Source organism: Marmota marmota, unplaced genomic scaffold (assembly GCF_001458135.2).
Source record: "Marmota marmota marmota unplaced genomic scaffold, marMar, whole genome shotgun sequence".
Classification (NCBI taxonomy): Eukaryota; Metazoa; Chordata; class Mammalia; order Rodentia; family Sciuridae; genus Marmota; species Marmota marmota.
This window is the reverse complement of record NW_026000037.1, coordinates 9636735-9646870: the sequence shown is the minus strand read 5'-3', so window position 1 is coordinate 9646870 and position 10136 is coordinate 9636735. Positions and strand designations below refer to the sequence as shown.

General features: G+C 33.4%; 1 long non-coding RNA gene across 2 annotated transcripts in view; it reads left to right on the top strand.

The window, feature by feature from the left end:
- The window catches only part of LOC125619342, a 71855-nt gene that overhangs the window by 37988 nt on the left and 23731 nt on the right, over positions 1-10136 (top strand). The window contains exon 5 of one of the 2 annotated variants that reach the window (XR_007350840.1): positions 4971-5017. The exons of the other annotated variant lie outside the window; for it this stretch is intronic. This is a non-coding gene — a long non-coding RNA (uncharacterized LOC125619342). Of the gene's footprint in view, positions 1-4970; positions 5018-10136 lie in introns of those variants that run through there. 2 annotated transcript variants of the gene reach the window in all.

Here is a 10136-nt window from a genome sequence, read left to right as displayed (position 1 = left end):
TACACTGTCATTCTTTACTAAAAGAAACATATGGTATTCCCAGTCATAGAATATATTCAACAATAATTTTGTCCTCAAGTAAAACGTGCTTGAAGTATCTTAAATTTTGTATCATGTATCCTTTCTGCCATTCTCAGGCTAATGACACTGTTCTTATCAAGGCTGAGTACTCTCTTAAACTCCAAAAGAAAGTATGGTTAAAAGGTATATTGAAATATACACAGTTGGAAATGAAAATGTTTATTTTTTTTCAGGCATAAGATGACCAACAGAATGCCAAATGAAGGGTCAGTTTGGGAATGAGCTTTCATTTCACCAATTTTATGAACAAGTCCTAGATTATATGAGGAAAGGAAAAATCAAAAGTGTATGGTGATAGGCTTTTAAGGGAAGTATTTTCATTTCTTGTTTAAAAGAAGGAAAAAGGGTAAACATCTTTTTTTTGAGCCATAATTTATGGCTTTTCAAATTTTGTTTTTTTCAAATGCTTCATACCTATGTGAAGTGAAGGGGAAAGAAACTGAAAAATGCTTTTAAAAGGAACATAAACTAGAGAGTCCATGGGAAAAACAGAAAAATGAAGGGGTGCAAATAGAAGATCCAAGGATATTGAGTAACGGACAGACAATGGTGCCAAATGGCCTCTCTGCCTATTTGTGTTTGGGATCAAAAGCATTTATTCCTTGTGATTGGTGGAGCCTTCTGGTTACTAATCCCCTTGAACAATATCTAAAATTCAAATTAAGCCAAATTCCATGTTGCTGTAAGCCATCTTCAATGTCTATTTTCTTTAAGTATCAAAGAAATTATATGGGCTAAGTAATTCTCAGAGCACTGCATAAAGTTTAGCTCTTTCCTCAAGAATCGTAAGAAACTCAGAGTGTATGCTCTTTTTCACTTTCACGAATCTTTTTATTATAAAATTTGACAGAAGAAAGTGGAGAGAAGCCCCCAGAGACTTTTTATTTTCTTCACTGACAAAAAAAGCACATCACTTTTAGCAATTTTTTTTCTTTTTCCTTCTATATTTATTTTGTATGAGATCTGACTGAAACCACACAAGCAAAGAAACCTACGTTTGGTTTCTGTATTTTTTTCTCCCCAGCCAAAAGAAAGGTTTGAAGTGACATTGCAGGTTATTTCCAGGGTAATTTTTCTTTTATTTTTAAAGAGCAAATTCTCTGAGTCTCAAAGTCAGCAACAAGCAATCCATACATGACGAAATATGAAGCTCCCAGTGGTGACGTGGGCCCACTGTGATCCTTGCTGACATTGCATGAAAATTATGAGGATAAGAAATGGTGAGATTTGGAATAAGACTCCAAACCTAATCTGGAGGACTTGGCTCTGGGTGCTGGCAGTCTGAGACACAAGTGAAGTCACAGGTGTGCCCATCTTGAGCACCATACACTCTGCCCTGCTTCTGTGTCTGAAGCACAGCCTTTTTTTTTTTTTTGGTACCAGGGATTGAACCCAGGGGCCCTCAACCACTGAGCTACTTTTTAAAGTATTTTATTAGAGATAGGGTCTCCTGGGATTGTTTAGGGCTTCACCAAGTTGCTGAGAAGAGCTTTGAACTACTGATCCTCCTACTTCAGCCTCCCGAGCTGCTGGGATTACAGGCTGTACCATAGCGCGCCACTACACAGTCTCTCTTGATATACTTCATCGCATGTTTTCATTGAACATGTCTTACCCAAGGTCATGGCTTCATTGTAATGACTAAACTTATAACAGTGACTGTCTGCAGATTTTATTTTCCAAGAAGATTGGGTTCAATTGGAGAGTGCAGAAGGAAAAGATTGCAATTAAGTTATTAGTGTCCTAATAAGTGTGCAAGATAGTTTAAGCCATGCTAAAATTAAGATGCTTGATAAACAGAAGAAAGAGTTCCAGGTAGCCATGTCCTTTGTATATTCTTCAAGAAATGAAATGGTTTTTAATTTTGAATATTAGATCATCCAGAACCTCAGATTCCCTTGAGGTGATGTATGGATATGATTCTTTAGTTAGGTATTGTCTTATTTCCAGTGTTTTTTGACATTTCTTTGAAAAGTCAGAATCATTCTATGACAGCATTGACAAAACTATCAAATTTACATCATCTGTCGGAATCTTTAACAAGTTATGAGATGATAATGACTGTATCTGTAAAGTATCTAGTCATGTTACTTCATTTCAAATACCAATTACCATTTTGATTTGATGGAGGATAATGAAAGTTGGAAGTTTCATGGGAATTTTTATGTGAATAGAAGAAATGCAGCATGCATTCATGTATGTCTGAGTATTTGTCTCAGAAACAATACACGTTTTTATTATAAGCAAGTGGCAAAGATATGATAAAACTCTAAGTAAGTGATCCTAGTCACTCCCACCCCCACCCTGTGATATTCTTGGGTGCATTTAGAGCCTGTTATGTCAAAGGCTCTGATACCCAGATGCTGCTTGATGAATGCTAGAGGGTTCCTTGTCTTTACCTAGGTTTGGGGTTTGAAATTTCCCCAAGAAATGGGAAGAATTTTTTTGCCTTTAGAATTTTGAAATCTATGTATGTGATCCTAAATAATCTAGTTAATTTTGCCTCTTTGAAATGTACAGACTGGAATTTTATGGTATGAATTATTTTGTGTGTCATTAATTCCCACAGAATAGTGTGTATATAAAATCCTCCCACCTTGTTGCACATGCCTTCATCTTTTCTCTATTAGGCTGCCCAGAATTCCATTATGTGCACATATCACAATTTGTTAATCCATTTTGCTTTGGGAACTTGAGTTGTTTGATGACAGTTGTGACAGTATGTTATGTTCATCCCTACGTATGTCTATTACATGTTTGCAAGTGTTTCTCAACTGTATGCATGCAGAAATGGATTCCATGGGTCAAATATATGCATTCAAAAAATTCAAATAAGTATGCATATTCATTGCAGTTATGATAATTGTAGTTGCTCTGTATAGTCAGACACTCTCAGGTTCTCAGGTGTTTGCAATTCTAGTGGATTTTTAGGGTCATTGTAATTTTAATTTGGTATTTCTTGATTCAATAAGCTTGAGAATCATCTGTGAAGTTTGTCTTTTGTGAATCTTTTGTGACATGTCTGTTCAAGACATTTGCCTAATTCCTTCCTTCCTTCTTTTTTGTTACTTGTGATTTTCTTATGTTTGGGAGTTTTCTTCACATTCTGAGTATAAATGCTTTACTAGTTTTAGATATCTCAACTTTTCTTATTCTGTGACATCCTTTCGTTTTATGTTGTCTTCCCTGACTACTAAGAAAAAAAAAAAGAAATGTCATTCACTTTTAAGTGCTTCTGTTTTGATTTAAAAAAAAAAAAAAAGAAAAAAATTCCAAGACTGTGTTACTATGTATCCTTGTAAGGTTTTGCAGTTTTTTTTTCAATATAGGCATATAATCCACCTCATATTACTTTTTGTCTATTGGAATTTCCAATTTATATTTTATATAGATATTAACTATATTATTTCCTGAGAAAACTGATACTTTCCCACAATTCTTTCCTTATAAGTCTGTGTTTCCCCTTTTTCATAATTAAAATTTCCTCATATGCAGGGGTCTGTTTAAGGGCTCTGCATTCCATTTCCTTGGTCCCTTGTCTTTCTGTACCAGTACCAAATTGCCTCGATTATTATGGCTTTATAAAATGTTTTAAAGTCTAGAAGAGCACTAATTTAAATCTTGTGAATATTTTAAAAGATCTTGGCTGTTTACTTTCCATATAAATATTTGAACTAAATGGTTAATTGCCCCCCCAAACTATTACAATTTTGGTTTATGATAGTTTAATCCATTCTACACATTATGAGGAGAATTAATCTCTTTATGATATTAATTTTTGCAGTCTATGTAAACATTATTTATCTGAATTTATTTAGTTGTTCAATTCCCAATAAAATTTTTTAAATGTATTTGTTAGTAGGAATTTGACAATATTATTAATTATATTCTAAATAGTTTTCATTGACATTGCTGGAACATAATAATTAGACTGAATTTTATGTATGTTTTTTTTCTTTTACAACATTGCTAAGTTGTTTCTGATTCAAATATTTTACCTTAAAATTATTTTGAATTCAATCTTATAATTTTTTTTGTGATATTTATACATTTCATATCCTCTTCTTGTCTTAATATACTTAACAAACTTCAGTACAGTGTTCATTAGAAGCTGTAGTTAGCATACATGTTTGCAATCTAAAATGAAACATTAAAAAATTAAATATTATATTTATTATAAAGATCTGTAGATATTCTAATTTTAAGAAACTTGGAATCTGCTTACAGTTCTATAATCAATTATTTTGAGTAACAAATGCTTCTTCCGTCTGGGATGAGATGTTTATGTGATTTTTCCCCCTTTCATTTCTTAAGAATGCAAAATGCTAAGGTGAATTTACTAAAGTTAAAAAAAAAAAACTTTTCTTTATATAAATCCAATAGTCAGGGTATATTATCCTTTTTAAATACTTCACATCTATAAATTCGCAGACCTGATGTATATTTTTTCACCTGTGTTCATAGGTGAGATAAATCTGTAGCTTTTGTTTTTGATGTTTTCCCATTAGGTTTTGCATCAAAGCCTGCAATTTTCAATATGGTAAAATTTTAATTATAATAGTTATTTGACTGACTGACACTCATGACTCCCATAAAAATGGTGAGTTAATGCTCATAGGAAATTTAGATTTTATTTTTATTGAATTAGTTTTGTTAAATTGTACTTAAGTAGGATTTGTTCATTTCTTTTAAAATTTCAAGTATATTAAAATTTACATTGCATAATAATAGTTTTGTGATGTTTACAGGTAACCAAGCCCCCCCTCTCTTATTTTTTGCTTATTTATTTTTTTTGTGGCACTGGGGATTGAATCCAGGGGTGTTCTACAACTGAGCTATATCCTAGCCCTTCTTAAACTATTTTTTTTTTTTTTTTCACTTTGAGACAGGTTCTTTCTCAGTTGCCCAGACTGGCCTTGAACTTGTCTTCTCCTGCCTCAGCTTTCAGAATAGCTGTGATTACAGGTGAGCACCACTGCACCCAGCTCTTTCTCTCTCTCTTTTTAAGAGAAAAATAATTTTAAAACATGTCACATCTCACCAGAAGGTTCCCCTATTTCAGGTCTCACTACTTAGAATGTCTTTTTTCTACCCTAAACCATCTCTTGCTAAGGGTTGTGGGATTATGATTTGCTTCAGCAATGGAGAATCTGTTTCTTTCTTGATGATTTCGCTAGGGAAATGTGAATGATGAAACAACTTGACCACTAATGAAAAATAGAGAATAGGTTTGGATTTAACATAACAATTGACATTATCTAACACACACACACAGAAAGAGACAGAGAGAGAGAGAGAGAGAGAGAGAGAGAGAGAGAGAGGTAGCAATTTAGTTAGTCTATTGCTTAACTGCTTTGAATTGGAATCCCAACCTTGTAATTGGAAAAGTCCTGATTACTACAGGGGAAAAGGGTGACTCTTTATTTTTTATTTTGGTTATAATTTATGCATTTAACAAGATTGCAGCGATGACATTAGTTTTTGAATCCAGTTGAGTGCTCTGTGGTCAGTAGAGAACTAGTGCATAATATTTTGAAGTAAGATATCTTTCCCTGATTTAGCTCAAACATGCACTGGCACAGGATAAGACATTCATTTCTGTAAATTAGCATTAGCATGTGCTAGTGGCCTTAACAGAGAGGTGAAGAGTCCAGTGGTTGTGGTGGGATAGTAATCTGTTTCTCCAAGTCTGGATGAGGTTCATTGGTGTTCAATTTCTCAGGGAGGTAAAAGACATTATGAGCATGAGAGTGTAGACTGAAAATAGACCAAGACACTTTTGTATGTAAATGACTGAAATGGTTTAATTAGATAACTTAGATATGTGTCTATCCAATGGTCAAGGAATCTGCAGTCATGAGACTTCCATGTACACAGCAGTTCTATTATTGCAAAGAGGGGGAGAATTTATTTTTGGTAGTCAACTTAGAGATTCTGCTTGTTTTAGTTAGCTTTTACACTGCTGTGACCAAACCGACCTGACAAGAACATATTTAGAGGAGGAAAAGTTTATTTTGGGGCTCCTAGTTTCAGAGGTCTCAGTCTGTAGTTGGCAGACTCCATTCTGTAGGGTCTGAGATGCACCTTGGTTATAGAGTGTGGCAGTTGGGAGCATGGTACCTAGGAAGCAGAGGGAGAGAGTACTCCACTCGTCAGAGAAAAATATCTATACCCAAAAGATACGCTCCCAATGACCCAGCTCCTCCAACCACAGCCTACTTGCCTACAGTTACCACCAGTTAATTCCTATGAGAGAATTAATGTACTTATTAGGTTAAGACTCTTATAACCCAATCATTTGCCTCTGAGTTTATTGTGTTGTCTCACACATGAGCTTTTGGGGGACACCTTATATCTAAAACATTACACTGTTATACTGTCAATCAGTGTTTAAAAATCAATGTATATGTCAGAAACAGAAAGAAAAGTAATAAATCCTTAGAACAGATTTTTTTAACATTTCTAAGAGTTTTCTATGGCATTGAAGGTTTATGATATGACATGCTTATAAGAAAAGCGTTTCACAGTTCAGAAAAACTCCTACCACTTGCATGCCTTAAAAAATCATGTCACACTGCATTGCATAAAACATTTTATATATCCAATTTGTTTTCAAATCTAGTATGTGTTCTTGGCTTTAATGCTGATACCAGCATCTCATCACCAGGTGGTCTCTATTCATGTGATGACTGTAGAAAGCTTCTTAATACTCAGGAAACTGTTATTAAGTCTACCAACATTCCTCCAGAAATGTTGAAGCAATTTTTTCTTTAGGCCAGTATTGCCTGTTTATTTTACTGATATTGCATTTACAGGTCCTAGTATAATGTTATACTGAAAGAATAATTAGAACATGGGTAAATCAGAAACTAGGTAAAAGAGATTATACCTTCAAAGATACATTTTAGAAAGGGAAAACAAATATTCAATATGCTCATTTGTATTCTGTGAACTCTATATCTAAAAAAAAAATTCACTAGGATACATTGTAAAATTTGTGCCAGGTTAAAAACTGTCAAAAGAACAGTTGTAGACATGCAGAAATGTTGAGTTAAAACAAGCAAAACAAAAGTGTGAGCATATCTCTTCTTATTGTCATCAGAGTATTACACACTGATTTTAGCATTTTACTTTTTTAATATTTATTTTTTGTAGTTGTAATTGGACACAATAACATTCTTTTATTTATTTATTTATTTTTATGTGGTGCTGAGGATCGAATCCAGGGCCTTCCACGTGCGAGGCAAGCACTCTTCTGCTGAGCCATAACTCCAGCCCCAGCGTTTTACTTTTGTAGAGAGATTCATCACAGTGTTTTCTTTTGTAGTGTCCAATCTCATTTTTATGTTTGTAAATCCATTTTGACTTGTTTTTTTGTAACTGTTGAGAGACAAGTCTCCAGTTTCATTCTTCTTATAAGGATATCTAATTTTCCCATTATTGAAAAGACTGTTCTTTCTCTGGTACCCATTCTTAGTACCTTTTTTGAAAACTTGTTGGCTGTGGATGTTTGGGTTGTCTTTTAGGCTATCTATTTTATGCCTTTGGTCTACATGTCTGCATATATGACAAGACTTTGTTGTTTTGACTAGTACAGATTTGTAGTGCATATTAAAGTTAATGGCCCCTGTTCTTATCTTTATGCTTAATATTGCTTTGACTGTTTAGGGATTTGTGGTTTCAAATAAATTTTAGTACTTTTTTCTTTTAGTTTTGTGAAGAATGTCATTATTATTTTGATAGAGATTGCATTGAAACTCTAGATTACTTTGGGCCGTATGAACATTTTAACAATATTGATTCTTCCAATCCATTTACATGGTATGTCCTGTTTTTTTTTGTTTTTGTTTTTGTTTTTTTGTTGCCTTCTTTCATTTCTGACATTAATGTTTTAGTTTTGTTGTTGAGGTCTTTTACTTCTTTGGAGGAGTTTTAGGTTTTACTAAAAAGTTCAGCAGAAGATATGGAGGCTTCTGGAATACCTCCTGCTTCCACTTATGAATAACTTCCTTCACTATTGGCATCTCCTTCCAAAGTGGTACATGTGTTAACAATTGATAAGCCTGCAGTTATATATCATTACCACCCAAAGTGCATAACTTATATTAGGATTCCTAGTTGGTGTTGTACATTATATGGGTTTCGAAATATTCATAATGACATTTATCCATCATTATAATATCATGCAGAAAAATTTCATTGCACTAAAATTCTCTTGCGTTTTACCCATTCATCTCTACCTTCCCCCTTGACCCTTGACAATCACAGATACTTTTACTGTTGCAATAGATTTGGTTCTTCCAGAAATAATGTTGTAAATGAAGACTATGTAGACATTCATGATTAACTTCTTTCATTTAGAAATATGCAGCAAGGTTAAATGCATTTAAGTCTCTTATATGTCTTTTAATGGCTTGACAGCTCTTTTCTTTGCGCCCTGAATCGCCTTCTATTGACTGTATGTTGCCACTATTTATTCACCCATTTAGTTACCTACAGACGTTTGGTTGCTTCCCAGTTGGGGCAATTATGAAAAAGCTGCTATAAACAGCCTGTGTATGTTTTGTGTGGGTCTAAGTTTTAAACTTCCTAAAGCAAACGCCAAGGAGCATGACTGCTGGTGAGAGCAGGTATGGTTTTGTAAACAGCTGCCAGACTGTCTTCCAAACTGGAATACCATTTTGCATTCCCAACAGCAGTGAATGAGAGTGGCATCTGCTCCCTATCCTCACTAAGTCATTGTTGGCAGTGCTGTGATCGTGGCCAGTCTCAAAGGTCTGTGGTGACAGTGGTGATTTATTGTTGTTTAGATGTATTTAATTTTAAGTAAATATTATAGAACTACTTATGAACATTGATACCAAAGAACAATAAAGTTAACAATAATCTCTCTTACTTTTTAAATATCTCTTTTTGCTTTCTATCATATGTTGTTACATCTCCAAAACAAAATAAAAATAAATCTCCAAAATAACAATATTTATTTCAAATTAACTAAACTTCCAGCTTACTCTGTAGATATCTGGGGTATAACTGCAACTTAATGGAATAGTCATTGTGTTAGTAAGCCATCAGCATGGCCAATATTTAGATAATATTTATAAATAAATCTTTATAAAATTATTATCCTGTAGTCTGATCACATTCATAATAACAATTTATCTTAAAATTTGAATAAATACATATAATTTTACATTGATATCAAATATTGAAACATTTCTTGTCTTCATATGAGATTATTTAACAAACTTTTGAACTGGGCTATAATTGAGTCTCTTAATTTTGCCAGAAAATATTCATTTCGACACTAAAACTTAAATATCCTCTCATTGCTCATATTCTTTATCACTCTTTATCACACACACAAATATTAATTAGTGTGCAAAAAGCTTAACTTGTATATTTTTTTCCTTCTTATTTGTCATAACTAATATCAGTAAGGGTTAAATCCGTAATAGTAATGTTCTGGTCCTACTTTTAATAAATGTAGTATAATAGCTTCCACTTGTTGCTACTTTCCTTTTTTTTAAATTTTGTTTTGTTTTGTTTTTAAGAAACTCAATATTATGCCACCTTTCAGTTCCACTTTAAATCTGTACCTCCTTCCCTTCTTAGCTCTTCTCAACTCTCAATACATGCTGCCTTTGCCTGGCCGGCTCTTCAGTCTTGACTCTTCCTGTCTTCCATTCTTCATACTCTTTCTCTTAGGAGTAATAGAAAGGAAGCCAATAGACTTGGTATGTTTTAATGTGAGTCTTCATACTCCTGATCTCAAACAAATTCATGTTATTAAAATTTGTTGAGACCCTCAACGAAGATTTGTTTATTTGTTTCTGTGGCTCTTATCTGGCAGTATCCACAAGATTAGAATTTAAAACTAACATTTTTCAAAAACATTTTTATTGCATTTGAATATAAATAGTATATTATGAAAAATAATAACTTTTAAAACCAAGTGGTGAGGTGAGTAGCTTTGTTTTACAGCTTGCCAATCTTTAATGTCAGCCTTAATAGAAGACAGATGGCTTTTCATCCTTGCTGCTGTGTTCAGTCTG